We start from the raw sequence: 17,149 nt of genomic DNA, 5'->3' as shown, positions 1-17,149 counted from the left end.
TTAAGAGAAAGAGGGAAAGTTTTGCGTCCGTCTGAATAATTTTTTTTTTGAGAGAGGAGAAACCTGTGAGAAGCCTGTTGCCTTTCAGTCGCCCCCTATATGCAGGTTGATGTCAATGCAGGCAGCTACCGGTATTCTTGATACAGTGAGACTGGCTAATTTATATCTAAATAAAATAAACAAGAACAGGGATAAGTCACTCGTATGATTGGAAACTGTGTCCCAAGCAGGGCCGTCTTTAATATTGATTGGACCCCGGGCAAAAAAAATTTTGGGGGCCCCCTCCCATGCAATTTCACTCTCCACCTGCTCTGAGACATACAATAAATAGAAGCTGGACTTAAAATCAGTTTACTGTATCAGATCAGGCAGCAATTGTGATTGGTTGCCAGAGGTTACAGCATATCATTACTGCTTACTGACTGGTTGCTAGAAGTTACAGCACACATTACGGCTCACTGATTAGTTGCTAGAGGTTACAGCAAATGATTTCTGCTTGTTAATTAGTTGCTAGAGATTACTGTACAGTAATACTGCTCACTGATTGCTAGAGGTTACAGCACATCATCTTTTCTCTGCAGGGAAGCATGATATACAAATGAATGCCACCTTTATTTACACATCAATGCAGATGGCCACAGCTCTTTGCTTAGTAATGTCACTGCTATTTACATATGAATGCCAGTTATTTACATGTAAACACAGGGTCTGCAGGTGAGTCATCTGTACACAACAACAGGGCTAAAACTTTAAGGGACAAGGAAATTTAAACTGGGATAGTTGGCAAGTATGAGGCAGCTGCTTTGGGCACCACAACAATGACAGGGCCCAGGGCAGCTGCCCCTTTTGCCCTGCCTTAAAGACGGCCCTGGTCCCAAGGATCGGCTTCTAAAACCTTGCACACTGACTAGTTATTTGCAGTACTTTACCCCCCCCCCCCCGCTCACTTCTCAGTTTTCTTCCTATATGCTATGCTCATTTAAAACACTAACATCAGCTAGATAGACCCAAAAAAAAGTCGAGAAAGGTCATTCATGCCATGGCAACAATCAAACTCTGGGTTTTGCATTCTATAGCATCCCACTCTTGTTAAACCAGGCATTGCAACAAAAACGCAAGATCCACTTATCAGGGCCTCCCTGTACAAATTGCTATAGTTCATAAGGGAAAAAAAATGACCTCCATCTTCTGCCTACATGCCTAGGCAAAGGTTATGTCACAATTCTTCCGGTGAAATCTCGGGGATAAGATTTCCAAATCTTCACTTTTGGCTCTTTGGCTCTTCAATCTCCTTAATGAGTCGGGATGTTGACAGGAAGATTTTCCAGCACACAGGACCATTTTCCTGTGTAATAAGAACTGAGATGTTCCTCATAACCCACACAAGAGAGACTTCCAGATGATTGCTTAAAATTCCGAGCATTACTGCCTAAGCCCTTGTACACACGGTCGGAGATTCCGACGGAATGTGTCCTATCGGACCGTTTTGTCTGATATTCCGACTGTGTGGTCTGCATCGGAGGACTGTTTCCATCGGAATATCCGTCGGACCAACTTTTCCAACTTGCCGGTAAAATTTTCCGACAAAATGCTCCTATTGGACATACTCCGATCATGTGTTGCCTACTCCGACGGACAAAGTGCCACGCATGCTCAGATCAAATTCCTAGACCAAAGCTATTGGCTACTAGCCTGAACGTAGTCCCATCGTAATACGTCCTCACGTTCTGAACGATCAGATTTTCCGACAATTTAGTGGGACCGTGTGTATGCAACATTACTTCCGAACCTCTTCCGGAATTAATCCGTCGGAATTAATCCGACGGATTTGGTTGTCGGAATCTCCGACCGTGTGTACGAGGGCTAATAGGACTCTTTTTGGCCATACTTAGCTAGACAACTTTACCCCACAGATGGCGAGACCTGTCGATAGGTAGATGTAATATTAATATCTGGACAGAAACCATTACAACAAGCAAAGGTTCCTATAACCGCTTCTTAAAGAGACTGACAAATTCTTGTTCTCCATGAACAAATGAAAATAAATCGAACAACGTATCGGTTTTTATTTTATAAACTGACCCCATGCCTTCTTTGAAAGGGGGAACTCCGGGTAAATGAAGAAAATAATCTGAATGGACACGTATACATGCACAGAGTCTGAAAGAATCAGAACAGTCGTCTATGTATGTGTCTCTTCTGGGAATCTTCAGGCAAAAATCTTTTTTTTTTTTTTCATTTTGACCAATAGACCAATGGAAGGTTATAACCCCTGTCAGATTTTTTTCTTTTGCAATCTGTGTGCCATTGGGGAGATTTACCTTCACTTCCTGCCTCCTATGCAAAACAGCGAGAGGAAATCTCTGCAAGTTAAGGGAATCCCTTGGGGGGCCCCCCCAGGTAATCAGAACTAGTGTCCCAACTGGAAGATTTCCCTCTATTACTTATGCAGGCCATACACGGTCGAATTTCGAACAAATTTTCTTTTCAAAATCAGAAAATTCGTTTTTTTTTTGTGATCCGATGGCGCCACCATTGATTTTCAAAATTCGGCCGACCAAGCCTTCAATTGCACATGTTACTACAGAAAATAATTTTCGTGGCCGAGAATCTTCTTTTCTCTCCGTGAATTTTCTTTTCTTATTACATTTCTCGCACGATTCTCCCATCATTGATTAGAAAATCGTTCGTTTTTCAAAAAATTTCCAACATGTCCGATTTCTCAAATTTGATTTCCACACGAAAATCGGCTGTTGCTACAGCCCGCTAATGGTACGAAATTCATACAAAAATTCTTAGATATGATTTTCGTAAGGAAATTCTTTCGAAATTCGAACTGTGTATGGCCGGTGTTCTGGCAGATAGTGTCCTGCCATCTTATAGTGTCCGCCCCGTTCTGCGCATGCAGAAGAAGCTTCGGAAATTCTCAGAAGATGAACGGCGCCTGCGCCGTGAGTGGAGGTGGTAGCCCCACCATCCAAGCGGACATAGGGTTCAGAAAATTAGAGGGCCCCATCGGTCTGATGCTGTATCCACCTCATGTAAATACCTGACCGTCCATATCCTGGTCACAGGTTTACATTTTTAGACAGAATCCAGCACACTGGGTGGCTGGTGTGGGCTTTGCAGCACAAGCATTCAATACACAAACAAAATTCTTCTCCCATCCTCACTTGCAGGCATGTACTGGCCATTGGGACTACCGGGAGTTTCCCGGTGGGCCGATGGCTCAGTGGGCCACTCTGATGTAAAGGGGCTGCTGATGGGACACTCTGATGTAAGGGGGCTGCTGATGGGACACTCTGATGTAAGGGGGCTGCTGATGGGACACTCTGATGTAAGGGGGCTGCTGATGGGACACTCTGATGTAAGGGGGTGCTGATGGGACACTCTGATGTAAGGGGGCTGGTAATGGGACACTCTGATGTAAGGAGGTGCTGATGGGACACTCTGATGTAAGGGGGCTGCTGATGGGACACTCTGATGTAAGGGGGTGCTGATGGGACACTCTGATGTAAGGGGGCTGGTAATGGGACACTCTGATGTAAGGGGGTGCTGATGGGACACTCTGATGTAAGGGGGTGCTGATGGGACACTCTGATGTAAGGGGGTGCTGATGGGACACTCTGATGTAAGGGGTGCTGATGGGACACTCTGATGTAAGGGGGTGCTGATGGGACACTCTGATGTAAGGGGGTGCTGATGGGACACTCTGATGTAAGGGGGCTGGTAATGGGACACTCTGATGTAAGGGGGCTGCTGATGGGACACTCTGATGTAAGGGGGCTGGTGATGGGACACTCTGATGTAAGGGGGCTGGTAATGGGACACTCTGATGTAAGGGGGCTGGTGATGGGACACTCTGATGTAAGGGGGCTGGTAATGGGACACTGATGTAAGGGGGTGCTGATGGGACACTCTGATGTAAGGGGCTGCTGATGGGACACTCTGATGTAAGGGGGTGCTGATGGGACACTCTGATGTAAGGGGGTGCTGATGGGACACTCTGATGTAAGGGGGTGCTGATGGGACACTCTGATGTAAGGGGGCTGGTAATGGGACACTCTGATGTAAGGGGGCTGCTGATGGGACACTCTGATGTAAGGGGGCTGGTAATGGGACACTCTGATGTAAGGGGGTGCTGATGGGACACTCTGATGTAAGGGGGTGCTGATGGGACACTCTGATGTAAGGGGGTGCTGATGGGACACTCTGATGTAAGGGGGCTGGTGATGGGACACTCTGATGTAAGGGGGCTGGTGATGGGACACTCTGATGTAAGGGGGTGCTGATGGGACACTCTGATGTAAGGGGGTGCTGATGGGACACTCTGATGTAAGGGGGGTGCTGATGGGACACTCTGATGTAAGGGGGTGCTGATGGGACACTCTGATGTAAGGGGGTGCTGATGGGACACTCTGATGTAAGGGGGCTGCTGATGGGACACTCTGATGTAAGGGGGTGCTGATGGGACACTCTGATGTAAGGGGGCCGCTGATGGGACACTCTGATGTAAGGGGGTGCTGATGGGACACTCTGATGTAAGGGGGTGCTGATGTGACACTGTGATGTAAGGGGGTGCTGATGGGACACTCTGATGTAAGGGGGCTGGTGATGGGACACTCAAAATATAAGTGGACCGATCTTGATGAAGTCCAGGGCCACATTTCTGTCCCAGTCCAGCCCTGCTCACTTGCTGCATAAGAATTTGTACAGACAGTAATAAAAGCTGGCAAATTGAAGCTCACATAAGCAGCTAAATGTGTGGTTCTGCGGTATTTCCTGCAACTCACACAATTTTTTTTTATTAAAGCCTAAATGTAGGTAAAACTAAAAAAAAAAAAAAAAAGAAGAAATCAGCACAAGGGAGGGCACTTACATTTAATAGGATATGTTCCTTGTGCTGGTGCCAGTTGCCACAGTTGTAATCCTCTGTTCTCTGCACCCGCCCCCCGCCCATACCATACAGCCATAATCTTCCAGTGCTGCGGAGATACAGAGGGACTTGGCACAGACACTCATCAAGACTATGTCTGCCCTTTCCACCCCCCACTCCTCCATTCATAGAAGCCGTTCTATAGCTTCCATTCATAAAAAGCGCTCTATGAATAGAGAAGGTAGACCTTTCATTCATTCATCCACCCCTCCTCCATTCATAGATGGCTTCCAGTGAGACTATTGATCTTCACATCTACTTGTTCCTAAAGATGAAGTCACATTTACACAGACACAGGGTGTTTTGTTTTGTGATCCAAAGCTTACAGCAGTTGTATTATGACATCCAAATCTTGTGGCAGCTTCACAATTAATTTTGTGAAATATTCGCTTTCCATTGCTGATCATATGTGTCATTTGTTGACACAACACACCAATCGCAGGAAATAAGAGAACGGATTGTTGTATCAACAGGCAGGAGGTAATTAAATGGTCACTTTAATCTGGAAAATTTGGGGATATGAAACTGCTGAGTGTTGCTGTTTTCTAGGCCGGCATTCACCTTCTGCACATGATTTGCCCCACTAAATATATCCCGAAAACCATAGCCGGTGTGTTCCCTGGTATCAGGTCTTTATTCTGCACTCCCTGGCTCTACCCACTCACACTCTACTGTCCTTCAAGTAGAACTATAGGCAAAACTTATTTTTTTATTTTGGATAGAGTAAGGCCGCGTACACACGCGCGGACTGTTCGCCCAACTTTGTCCGTCCAACAGTTTCGGCAAACAGTCCGCTCAAACTTAGCATGGACGGACATGGCCACACACGACGGACGAACAGTTTGCTGAAACCGTGCGCGATGACGTGAACGGCACGTACGACGGGACGAAAAATACGACGTCCTATACACTGCAATGCAACCTTCCGACGTGGAAATCCTTTCTGAGCATGCGCGAGACTTAGTTGGCCGAACAAGCCTACACACGAGCGAACAGTCCGCTGAAACCTTGTTTCAGCGGACAGTTTTTCGGAATTTCCGTAAGACCTTGTTCGGCCAACTGTCCGCTGAAACTGTCCGCTGAAGCCCCACACACGAGCGGACTGTCCGCCCAAACACTGTTCAGCGGACAAGGTTGGGCGAACAGTCCGCGCGTGTGTACGCGGCCTAAGGGAGGGTTATAACCTCTGTCAGTCTTTTTGCCATCTGTGTCCAATAGGGGGGGGGGGGGGGGATTTTCCTTCACTTCCTGTCCCATAGCCAAGACAGAAAGTGAGAAGAAATGCCTCCAAAGTAAGGGAAGTCACCAAAACTGGTGTCTCCATTGGATAATTTTTCCTCTATTTCCGTTCCGGTGACTATCCAAAATTTGGGATTGCCTTTCACTTTCAGTGATAAATATGGAGGGTTAATCTCCCTATTGGGCACGCATACAAATACAAACCTGGCAGCCGTTCTAATCCCTCTCCACTTTTGCCATTTAGTTATACTTTCAGTTTCAGTACACAGAGTTGTATAAACCCGGATTTCCTGATCTCTGGAATCACACTTTGGTAATTGTTGGCATGCTCGGGGCCAGTTGATAAACATTTAACCTGCAAAGAAAACAAATATTACGGGTTAGTAAATAAGCTGCAGGTCAGATTTAGCTGGTGACTGGCCAGGTTTGTCCCTGGAAATTGTCTTGGGAGAAGTTTATCATCCAGGTTGGTATGTCATCAGGTAGGAAGGATAAGGATGATGGCCGCTGAGTCCACACTGGCCCCCCCGTTGTCACTTAACAGACACGGGGGCTTCTTCCCATTATTTACAGGATTTGATGATACGCAGCGCATGCAGCTGGGCACAAAAATGTGGCGTCCTTCCTTCAGGACAAAACACAGGAAAACAGCAGCAGATTTCCCTCTAAGGCATTGATTTCCCATTTCCCAGGATAAGGTTGTGGCTTTTCTGAATGAACACTGGAGTTATTATATGTGGTCAGTTCACATGTAAATAGTGTTTTATTTATAACAAGCTGCTAAACATCAGACAAACAACTAAATACACAAATAAAATAGTTGGAAGTTGTTATTTTACCCAACAAAGTGTTTTTTTTGTCCATCCAATCCTGAGACTTACACAGCACAGCCCTGTCTGGCAGGGCAGAAGACCTTGATTTTTCCTAGCTGCAGTTACATAGTTAGTAAGGTTGAATAAAGACACCAGTCCATCTAGTTCATCCTAAATGATGTGTCTACAATTGTCCCTATCCCTGTACATTGTACACTCACATCAGTCCCTACCCTCAAGGAGCCCACAATCCAAGGTCCCCATTCATACACTAGGGAGAATTTTTGGAGAGAAGCCAATTAACCTACCTGCATGTCTTTGGGGTGTGGGAGGAAACCGGAGTACCCGGAGGAAACCCACACAGGCACAGGGAGAACATGCAAACTCCAGGCAGGTAGTGCCTGCGTGGGTTTCCTCCGGGAACTCCGGTTTCCTCCCACACTCCAAAGACATGCAGGTAGGTTAATTGGCTTCTGTCCAAAACTGGCCCCTAGTATATGAATGGGGATCTTGGATTGTGGGCTCCCTGATGGGAGGGACTGATGTGAGTGTGCAATGTACAGGGATAGGGGTAGACAGTCACTCAGGTTGAACTGGATGGACTGGTGTCTTTATTCAACCTTACTAACTATGTAACTATGATTGGAACAGTGCCCATGCCAGCAATAGGCTGCGACTTGTCATGCGATTTGACCTGCATTAATGAATGGCCTGCTCCGCCCGCTGTTTACATGTAACCCTGAACACGTGAGAAGGATGCAGACTGTCTGTGTCCAGGACTGGCGTTTCTTGCCACAACCAATGGTATTCTAGCAATAGAGAGCTGCTGCTTTAACCTTCTCTGAATGCAGCATTCACCCTCCGTCACCTGTGTGAATAAGGTTTCACAGGACTTGCAATTAGAGGACCTCCAGCTGTTGCAGAATTACAATTCCCATCAGGCATAGCAAGACTCTGACAGCCACAAGCATGACACCCAGAGGCAGAGGCATGATGGGACTTGTAGTTTTGCAACAGCTGGAGGTCCGCTAATTGCATATCTCTGCTCTAGCCTCTGACTGGACATTGAAAGGAGAAGCAGCAGACTGATGAGGTCATCTCACTGGCTCTCTTCTCTCTACTATAAGCATGCTTTGTGCATTATAGCAGTACTGATTGGCTTTTTTGCTTCTCATCCCTAGTCTAGTCTGAGCTCTGCTGTACAGGGAATGCAGGATGCTGATATCAAACTGCTTATATTTAAAAACAGCACATGGCATTATATACTCGTGTCATATTTTATATATTCATGATTGCTCAGAAGACCTTTCTAGGGACAGATCCTCGGCACCTGGGGCTGTCACACCTGAGCAATGCATAGCATCTAGTTGTGTAGCTCTGGGGACTTTACATGCTGTCAGTCCTGTAGACTGGCAGGGAAAGAGTGAGCAGACTGGGAGTTCTTATCTGCAGATGTTGGATAGAGGGGGGGGGGGAGGGGCCAGGCTGGGGTTGGGCTGGAACTTTCTGCCTCTTCTGTCACAGCTACAGGAAGATCTCCAGTCTTTGCACAGCCGTCAGCTGCTGAGTTTAACCCCTTCCAGCTGTGGCGGGCTCCTACAGCTGCAGGGCACCCCTCCTTGCTGCACTCAGAGCTGTCCTCCTTGGCTCCCCTGCCTGCACCCCCTGGAGGATCCTGGGTAAGTCTTGCTCTCTTCTCCATCTTTTGTCCCAGCAGGATTTCACTGCTCCATAATCGCCCCCCCCCCCCCCCGTCAGACCAGTCTGCCATCTCCACCTGACCCCAGCCTGTCTACAAAGTCAGCTCAGCTGTACTGGCAGCGCCAATCCTTTCCAGGGACACTCTGTCGGTGTGCTTGGCACTGTCCCTGGCACAGTGAACCTTTTGGTGCTTTTCTCATGGTAGATTTCAGATCTCACCACCTGCTTATATTGTCGCGGCGGGTATTTCAAATCGAAGACATTTTTTATGATGGGTAGGGTGTTCCTGGGTGTGTTTAAAGGGTACCCAGTCATCCATAAAATGCTTCTGCAGCGGCTAAACTTTGCTAAAATCCCTGGCATGGACTGGTAAGTGTTGGTGCCAGCTGTCTGTGAATTCCCAGGACAATCCAGAGTTCGGAGATTTGTCCTTGGAAATCTCCCTGGGCGTTCATAAATTCCCTATTATACAGGGGGGGGGCTCAGTCTTTGTCACCTGATAATGAAATAAAATGGCAGCGCAGTGTGATTCAGAGGTACAGATTGATATCGGCTCAGCGGCAGCGTCCCTGGAAATGTTTTTTTATAGAATCCCAGCTTTGTGCAGAAGATGAAGCCAATGGAACTACAAGTCCCTGTGTCCAGTGGGGCCCCGGAGACCATTTTTCGTTTGTTGAACAATCACAGCATGAACCTGTAGAACCAGAAATGCCAGCATGGCTCGGCAGGCACGCTGGGGGTTGGCGTTGCACAGAATTGGAAGCCCCGTGTGTGGTAGGATGTAGAGCACTTCACACCCGTTTGTTGCTCTCTTGTTAGGTACTTGGCATCTAATTGTGAAGAGGATCTCCGGTGTAACATACGGTGAACCTTCTCTGGGGATGTGAGTGGGGTTTTAGGACAGGTGTGGAAAGCTGTGGGAATTGTTCTGCTAACAGTCACAGGGGGGGGGGGGGGGATTTACTAAAACCAGAACCGACAGGATCTGAGCATTTGTGCAGATTTACCAATCGGCTTCTAGCTTATTCACTCAAGCTTTGAAAATGTAAGCTAGAAGCTGATTGGTTGTCATGCACAGCTGTCCCTGTATTAGTAAATTTTCATCTCTGTCTTTCGATCGTGATAAGACACGACAGCCCAGACGCAGGTCCGCAATCACATGATTTCCTTTTTTCCTCCATCCTTCTTCTGTATACTTTTCACCGCCAGGGTCTCGTCTCCCCGCTGGGTTTTTCTTTTAATATCAAAGAGCAAGAGAGTACCACAGTCGGTGCTTTCCAGGGACTGTCCTTGGAAATCTTGCCAATTATGATTTTTTTTAAGTGACTTTACAGTAAAATCCATGTATTTTGGAGCGTCGCTCTTGGTTTTTACAGTTCTTGTTGCTTTTGCCCACAAATTTCCAGGGACACTGCACTTACTTGCTTTACAAATCTAAAGACCAGAAGTGCTCTCCAGTTCTGATATTTGTAGCTATGCTAAACTCACAACGTTCACTCATTCTGAGAATTATGTAATGCATTGCAGTTGGATTCAGCAGGATTTTCACAGTGCTTCTTATCAGGGCCGGTGCTACCACTAGGCAAACTAGGCAACCGCCTAGGGCGCATTGCTGCCTAGGGGCATCCGGCCACTGGTTTCCCTCCGCGTCTGCTTGCTCTGCAGGCTGCAGCGTGTAACTAACTCTCAGGCAGCTGCTCTATCCAACCGGTAGTGTAATTAGAGGCGCAGTGCAGCACTGGAACCAGTGCTAGAGGAAACAAAGCCAATGCTTCCTGTACAGCGCCACCTCCTGTCACATGGGCAGGGCAAAGAGGGTGGGGTCAGGGGTGGAGCCAACGGGGGCGACAAAATGAGGTTTCGCCTAGGATGTCAAAAATCCTTGCACCAGTCCTGCTTCTAATGCCGTGTACACTCGATCAGACTATCCGGCGGACTTAGTCTGGTGGACTTCCGCTGGACAAACCGCCGCAAAGTCCACCGGACTGTCCGAACGAGCGGACCTGCCCACACACGGGACTTTTCCGGCGGACTAGGTCCGCCGTATAGTCCGCTGGACTATCCGCCGTACTTTTGAAATGAACAGACTTGCCCACACACACGGAGTAAAGTCCGTTCATTTTGAACGCGGCTCCAGGTAGCCGGGACTAGCAAAGGAAGTCAATGTCGCCGCCTTAGGCGGCGAGATTGACACGTCACTGGCCCCGTCACCTGGTATGGACTTAAAGGGGAAGCGGAAAAACGGCGTGGGGGTCCCCCCCAGGTCCATATCAAACCCTTATCCGAGCACGCAACCCGGCCAGTCAGGAAAGGGAGTGGGGACAAGCGAGCCCCCCCTCCTGAGCCATACCAGGCCATGTGCCCTCAACATGGGGGGTGCTTTGGGGAAGGGGGGCCGCGCAGCCCCCCCACCCCAAAGCACCTTGTCCCCATGTTAATGAGGACAAGGGCCTCTTCCCGACAACAATGGCCGTTGGTTGTTGGGGTCTGCGGGCGGGGGGCTTATCGGAATCTGGGAACCCCCTTTAATAAGGGGGCCCATGGATACCGGCCCCCCACCCTATGTGAATGATTATGGGGTGCAATGTACCCCTACCCATTCACCTGTGAAAAAAATGTAAATAAAACACAACACACAAGGGTTAAAAATAATTTATTGCAAAGCTCCGGGGGTCTTCTTCCGTCTTGGGGGGTCTTCTAAAGGGGACTCCCGGATTCCGATAAGCCCCTCGCCCGCAGACCCCGACAACCAACGGCCAGGTTTGTCGCGTGCCCCCCCCTTCCCCAAAGCACCCCCCCATGTTGAGGGCTCAGGAGGGGGGGGGGCTGCTCTCTCGTCCCCACTCCCTTTCCTGAGCGGCCGGGTAGCGTGCTCGGTTAAGGGTCTGATATGGAACTAGGGGGGACCCCCATGCCGTTTTTTCGGCGTAGGGCTTCCCCTTTAACTCCATACCAGGTGACAGGGCCAGCGACATGTCGATATTGACTTCCTTTGCTAGTCCCGGCTACCTGGAGCCGCGCTTAAAATGAACGGACTTTTCTCCGTGCGGGAAAAGTCTGTTCATTTCAAAAATACGGCGGACTAGCACACACACACGGCCGTATTGTCCGCCAGACTGCGAGTCCGGCGGACAAATTTTGATGCAAAACTACTTTCTAAGTCCGCTGGACTTTTGGGTAAAAAAAAAAGTCAGCCGGAGCCCACACACGGGCGCACTTTTCCGCCGGATTGTTTGAGCGTGTGTACACGGCATTAGCAGGACCGTCTTTAATATTGATTGGGCCCTGGGCGAAAATTTTCTTAGGGCCCCCTCCCCCCAGGCAATTTCATTCTCCACCTTCTCTGAGACATACAATAAATAACAGCTAGACTTAAAATCAGTTTACTGTATCAGATCAGGCAGCGATTGCGATTAGTTGCCAGAGGTTACAGCATATCATTACTGCTTACTGACTGGTTGCTAGAGGTTACAGCACTCCTTAAAGCGGGAGTCCGCCGGGACTCCGCATTTTTTTTTTTTTAAAGCCAGCAGCTACAAATACTGCAGCTGCTGACTTTTAAAATAGTGACACTTACCTGTCCAGCGCGCCCGCGATGTCGGCACCCGAAGCCGATCTCTAGATTGTCTCTCGGGTGCTGCCGCCGCCATCTTGGGTATGGGAATCAGGAATTTGGAGCCTTTCGGCTTCATTTCCTGGTTCCCTACTGCGCATGCGCGAGTCGCGCTGCGCAATAAGGACGGTCCCCGCTGCCTCTGGGATCTGTGTGCTTCCCAGCAGGCAGAGGGGCACTTGCGGAAAGGGGCGGGCACTTGCGGAAAGGGGCGTAATCTACGCCCCTTTCCGCAGAGAGCTATCCCGGAAGTGGGTGCAGATACCTGGAAGTGGGTGCAGATACCTGGTGCAGATACCTGTACTGTACAGGTATCTGCACCCCCCTCCCCCCTGAAAGGTGCCAATTGTGGCGCCGGAGGGGGGAAGGGTTCCGATGAGCGGAAGGTCCACTTTAGGGTGGACCTCCGCTTTAAGGCTCACTGATTAGTTGCTAGAGGTTACAGCAGATGATTTCTGCGTGTTGATTGGCTGCTAGAGATTACTGTACAGTAATACTGTTCACGGTTGCTATAGGTTAAAGCACATCATCTCCTCACTGCAGGGGGGCATGATATAAATATGAATGCTTCTTCATTTACATATGAATGCCGTTGGCATCAGCTAATTACATATGCATGTGACTGCTATTTACATATGAATGCTGGTTATTTACATGTAAACACAGGTCTGCAGGTGAGTCATCTGTACACAACAATAGGGCTGGGCTGGGCAGCAGCTATCAGGACACAGCACAGGACTAAAACCTCAAGGGACAAAGGAATGTAAACTGGGACAGTTGGCAAGTATGAGGCAGCTGCTTTGGGCCCCACAACAATGACAGGGCCCAGGGCAGCTGCCCCTTTTGCCCTGCCTTAAAGACGGCCCTGGGCATTAGTAACACTCAAGGTTCTTGTTACTCTTCTCTATGTCCAAGCACGGATGGACTCGGGGCAAAGCTTGAGCCGCAAGAACATGCTGAATGTAATGTCACAGATCTGGCTTGAGGTCCATCACCGCTGCAGCTGACAGTAAATAGGAAATGAGCACTTGCACCTAAGCTGACAGTATATTCACATTACCGATGAGGGTTATCTGGAGTGGATTTCTGCTTAAAGTCCTAATTCCTTTCCAAACCAGGGGCGTGCTTGGAGCAGTCCCAGGTGTTTTTCTCCAATAGTCCTACTTAAAGTACTTTATGCTATTTAAAAAAAAAAAAAAAACAACCTTTTGTAGGAGGAATCTTGAGTATCAGAAGTCCTTAGAATGGGCACTAGCATGAAAATGATTCTTGCTCGCTGGCAGGATGTTATGGATTGTTTGCTGGGCCGCTGCTTGTCTGAGCTTCTGTATGCTGTTGCCATAGGAACGGACCACAAAAGGGATGAGGATGTTGCTAGCGCTGGTTTTGCCCTCTTCGCTGCCTTGTCGGCCACAATAGATTGCGACCTTGAGGAAACACGTCCCTGCACACACGCAAAGGGGTGGGGAGGGGGGGGGGACGTGGGGTGACAGGAGGTTGCTGCATGACCAGACATGACGCATTGGGAGTAAGCAGAAGGCACGCCATCCAACTTGCTCTGTGCTTTCTACTTATTAAAGGGGAACGGTTATCGGCACTCAGTCATTTTGGAGCTACCAACACATGTATCTGATTAGCCAGTTTGTGTGAAAAATGGAAACATGTTAAAAAAAAATTTTTTTTGAAGTTTTAAGTTGACATAAATCTTTTATCGCTGAAGAAAAAAAATGATCATTGTCACTCTCACATTGTAAACACATTGTGGTCGGTGAGTAGGACACTTATTTCTGCAGACATGTCCAATATTCTCAATTTTATGGGCCAGCTCTCTGCTCCATATTGGATACACTTGAAAGTCTTTTCCATGTAACTTTTTTTTTTATTTTTTTTTTACAAAGTAGGCCACCGGGTCTTTTCTTAACACCCCCTCCGCTCATCAGCTTGGGACTGCCATGTGTAATGTGCACTTGGTTATGGCCAATTTGTACACACACTCTAGGGACAATTTACATAAGATCCAATTAAACTAGCAGCCTGTGTTTGGAGTGTGGGGGGAAACCCCATTTGACCACAGGGAGAACATGCATACTCCATGCAGATGGTGTCCTAACCAGGATTCCAACTAAGGCCCCCAGTGCTGCAAGGCATAACCACTTCACCGGCCCACAGATCTGTACACAAGACCAAAAAGACCAATTCTCCTGCTCTACTGATATATAAGCTGCACCGTCAGCCAGCAAATGATGGGCCAGGGTATAGACATATAGTTTAGAAGAGGCAGGTCTGCATGTTAGCTACCTTTCTGTTGTAAGAGGTAAAAAGTGTCTAAGGCCTCTTTCACTGCGACTTGGCACTGAAAAGTCGCATCCCATGATTTCCAATGAGTACCGTTCATATCCGTGCAACTTCAGAGTAGTCCCTGCAGTACTTTGGTCTGACTTTGATGCGACTTGAGCAGTGCCGGAACAAGATCATCCAGCGCCCAGGGCAAAGACGCCAAACTGCGCCCCCCTTAACCCTTAGGGTTAGGGTCAGGGTGCCCCCTAGCCCTGCAATTAACCATTGCGCCAGGGGCAGCCGCTCCCTCCTGCCCACCCCTTGTCCCGGCCCTGGACTTGAGGTCCATAGACCTCCAAGATTACACAGGCATTGCTTTAAGTCGTCCGTTGTGGCAAAAAAATCGTGTGACTTTCAGATCACAGAAGTGTAAAAGGGGCCTTACTGGGTCTGGAATCCTTCTGCAAAGTCTGTGGCAGCAAGTTTTGTTTTGGGTGTCAAATTGGTTTGGAGCTAGTGACAGCTAAGGCCAGCCGTAGATGATTCGAATCTCGGCTGGTAAAAGAGGAGCTGCACCTTTAAAAAAAAAATATTAAAAGCCAGCAGCTACAAATACTGCAGCTGCTGAATTTTAATAAATTGACACTCACCTGTCCCAGAGTCCAGCGATGTCGGCAGCAGATGCCAAGCAATCGCTTGTCTCTCCGCTGCCACCCTCTGTCAGGGAATCGGGAAGTGAAGCATTACTGCACGGTTCTCTACTGCGCATGCGCGAGTCGTGCTGCGTGTCTCCACTGGTCCCCGCTGTGTCCTGGGAACTGTGTGTTTCCCAGAACACAACGGGGGGGAGGGGGGGCATCTGCGGCTAGCTGCAGCCAGCTTGTCCTGGAAGTGGGTGCAGATACTTGGATTATCCAGGTAACTGCACCCCCCCTCCCCCCTGAAAGGTGCCAATTGTGGCACCGGAGGGGGGGAGGGATCAGATGAGCGGAACTTCCACTTCAGGGTGGAGGTCCGCTTTAAGCAGGAACCCGGCATAGATTCAAACTGTATATGGGCAGGCTGAATGTACCAAGTTGATCGATCAATCAATTAATTTGAATGGAACCAGCCTGCCGGATTCACTTGCAGTTATCGTTAGCGGCTGCTATAGCCTCTAGCGATAATCACTATCTTCTTCTGGCCAGGATCACTCCCCCCCCCCCCCCCTCTGGGAGCAGACAATTGCTGGGCAGGAGGGATTCCCTTGTCAGCACTGTCTGTGTTGATGACGGAATTGTAGCAGGAAAGAAGTTTGCACCGTCGTCGATGGCCCTGCCTAAGGCTGGATTCACACCTATGGCGGTTTTTTTGTGCTTTTTGCATTTTGCAGATTTGCACTACAGTCCATTTATCATGGTTTCCTATGGAACACGTTCTGTAGTGCAAAAAGCACTAAAAATGCCATAGGTGTGAATCCAGCCTAAAGCCTGATACACACTATCAGTTTTTTTTTTTTTTTATCGTTCAACCCAGCGGGCTGAGAGGGGGTAAAAAATCCGAAGTGCTCGGGAGGAAATTCTGTACTAGCAATCCATTCGCTGAGATTTTGACGTCTGGGGAAACGTCAAGTCATGGTAATAAGTGAAACTTGTTTCAGAGAGGCAACGGCCGTGATATTTTTAATGGCATATCTGCATGCAGTGAAACTTATAAATATCTATTGGCTCCAACTTTTATTGTGCCGCATATCTCGCTATCGCACGCAGAGCGCTATTAACTCTTGGAGCTCCTGACAATGTTCTAATGGCAAGTTTCTGACTCATTCCTCTCGCTGCAGAGGTGACCGCAGGACAACCACCACTCAAATACACAGAAATGTCTCGTGTCCCTAAAAAGGTGGAGAATATTAATTCTACAGGAAGAGATATCTGCTGGGGTTTCATACAAAGTGTCACGGTCATTGAGATAACATCTGTTTTATTCATTTACTGGAAGCTTCCATCGGAGACTCCCCCTGTGGGCTTCGCTGAACGGACCCGTAGGCCTGACACCAAAAGTGACTTTACATGAATACATGGCGAATACACGGCGCTGATGTGCCAACTTTTCTGAGAAGCCTGCTGCTCCTTATTTGCTGACATTTTAAAGGGTTAGTTCACCTTTATCATGAAATGTAAAGTGCAATGAATTAGAGCTGCAATCAACAATTAGTTTGTCTGTCGACTATCGATTATTTTTTCGATTAGTCATCGACTATATGATTATTTATTTATTTTTATCTATTTTAATCTAGTGTTGTTTTTATTAAAAAAAAAAAAAAAAAACACACTGACACTGTCCCCACACACCCTCCCCCTTAAAAAAAAGAAAGCATTGTAAAAAATACATTATAAACATTCATGAACTTCTGAACAGAAAATAAAAAGAAGATAAAAGAAAAATAAATAAATAAATGAATATATGTATAGCTTAACTTTACAAAAAATAAGTAGATAAAAAAGGTAAGATAAAAGAATATAACTAGTACATACATATATATATTATATATAAATATGTAGTTATATTCTTTTGTCTTACCTTTTTTATGTA

General features: G+C 47.7%; 1 protein-coding gene across 4 annotated transcripts in view; it reads left to right on the top strand.

Annotated features, from left to right (window-relative positions):
• The window catches only part of RXRA (retinoid X receptor alpha), a 348,429-nt gene that overhangs the window by 196,398 nt on the left and 134,882 nt on the right, over positions 1-17,149 (top strand). Inside the window, exon 1 of one of the 4 annotated variants that reach the window (XM_077468468.1) lies at positions 8,521-8,666. The exons of the other annotated variants lie outside the window; for them this stretch is intronic. The gene's annotated coding sequence lies outside the window, so the exon portion shown is untranslated. Of the gene's footprint in view, positions 1-8,520; positions 8,667-17,149 lie in introns of those variants that run through there. 4 annotated transcript variants of the gene reach the window in all.

The sequence above is a fragment of the Lithobates pipiens genome, unplaced genomic scaffold (genome assembly GCF_037356315.1).
Source record: "Lithobates pipiens isolate NorthernLeopardFrog02 unplaced genomic scaffold, aLitPip1_a1.2 Scaffold_11, whole genome shotgun sequence".
Taxonomy (NCBI): domain Eukaryota; kingdom Metazoa; phylum Chordata; class Amphibia; order Anura; family Ranidae; genus Lithobates; species Lithobates pipiens.
The sequence above is the reverse complement of the archived record's forward strand: the minus strand, read 5'-3'. Positions and strand labels throughout refer to the sequence as shown.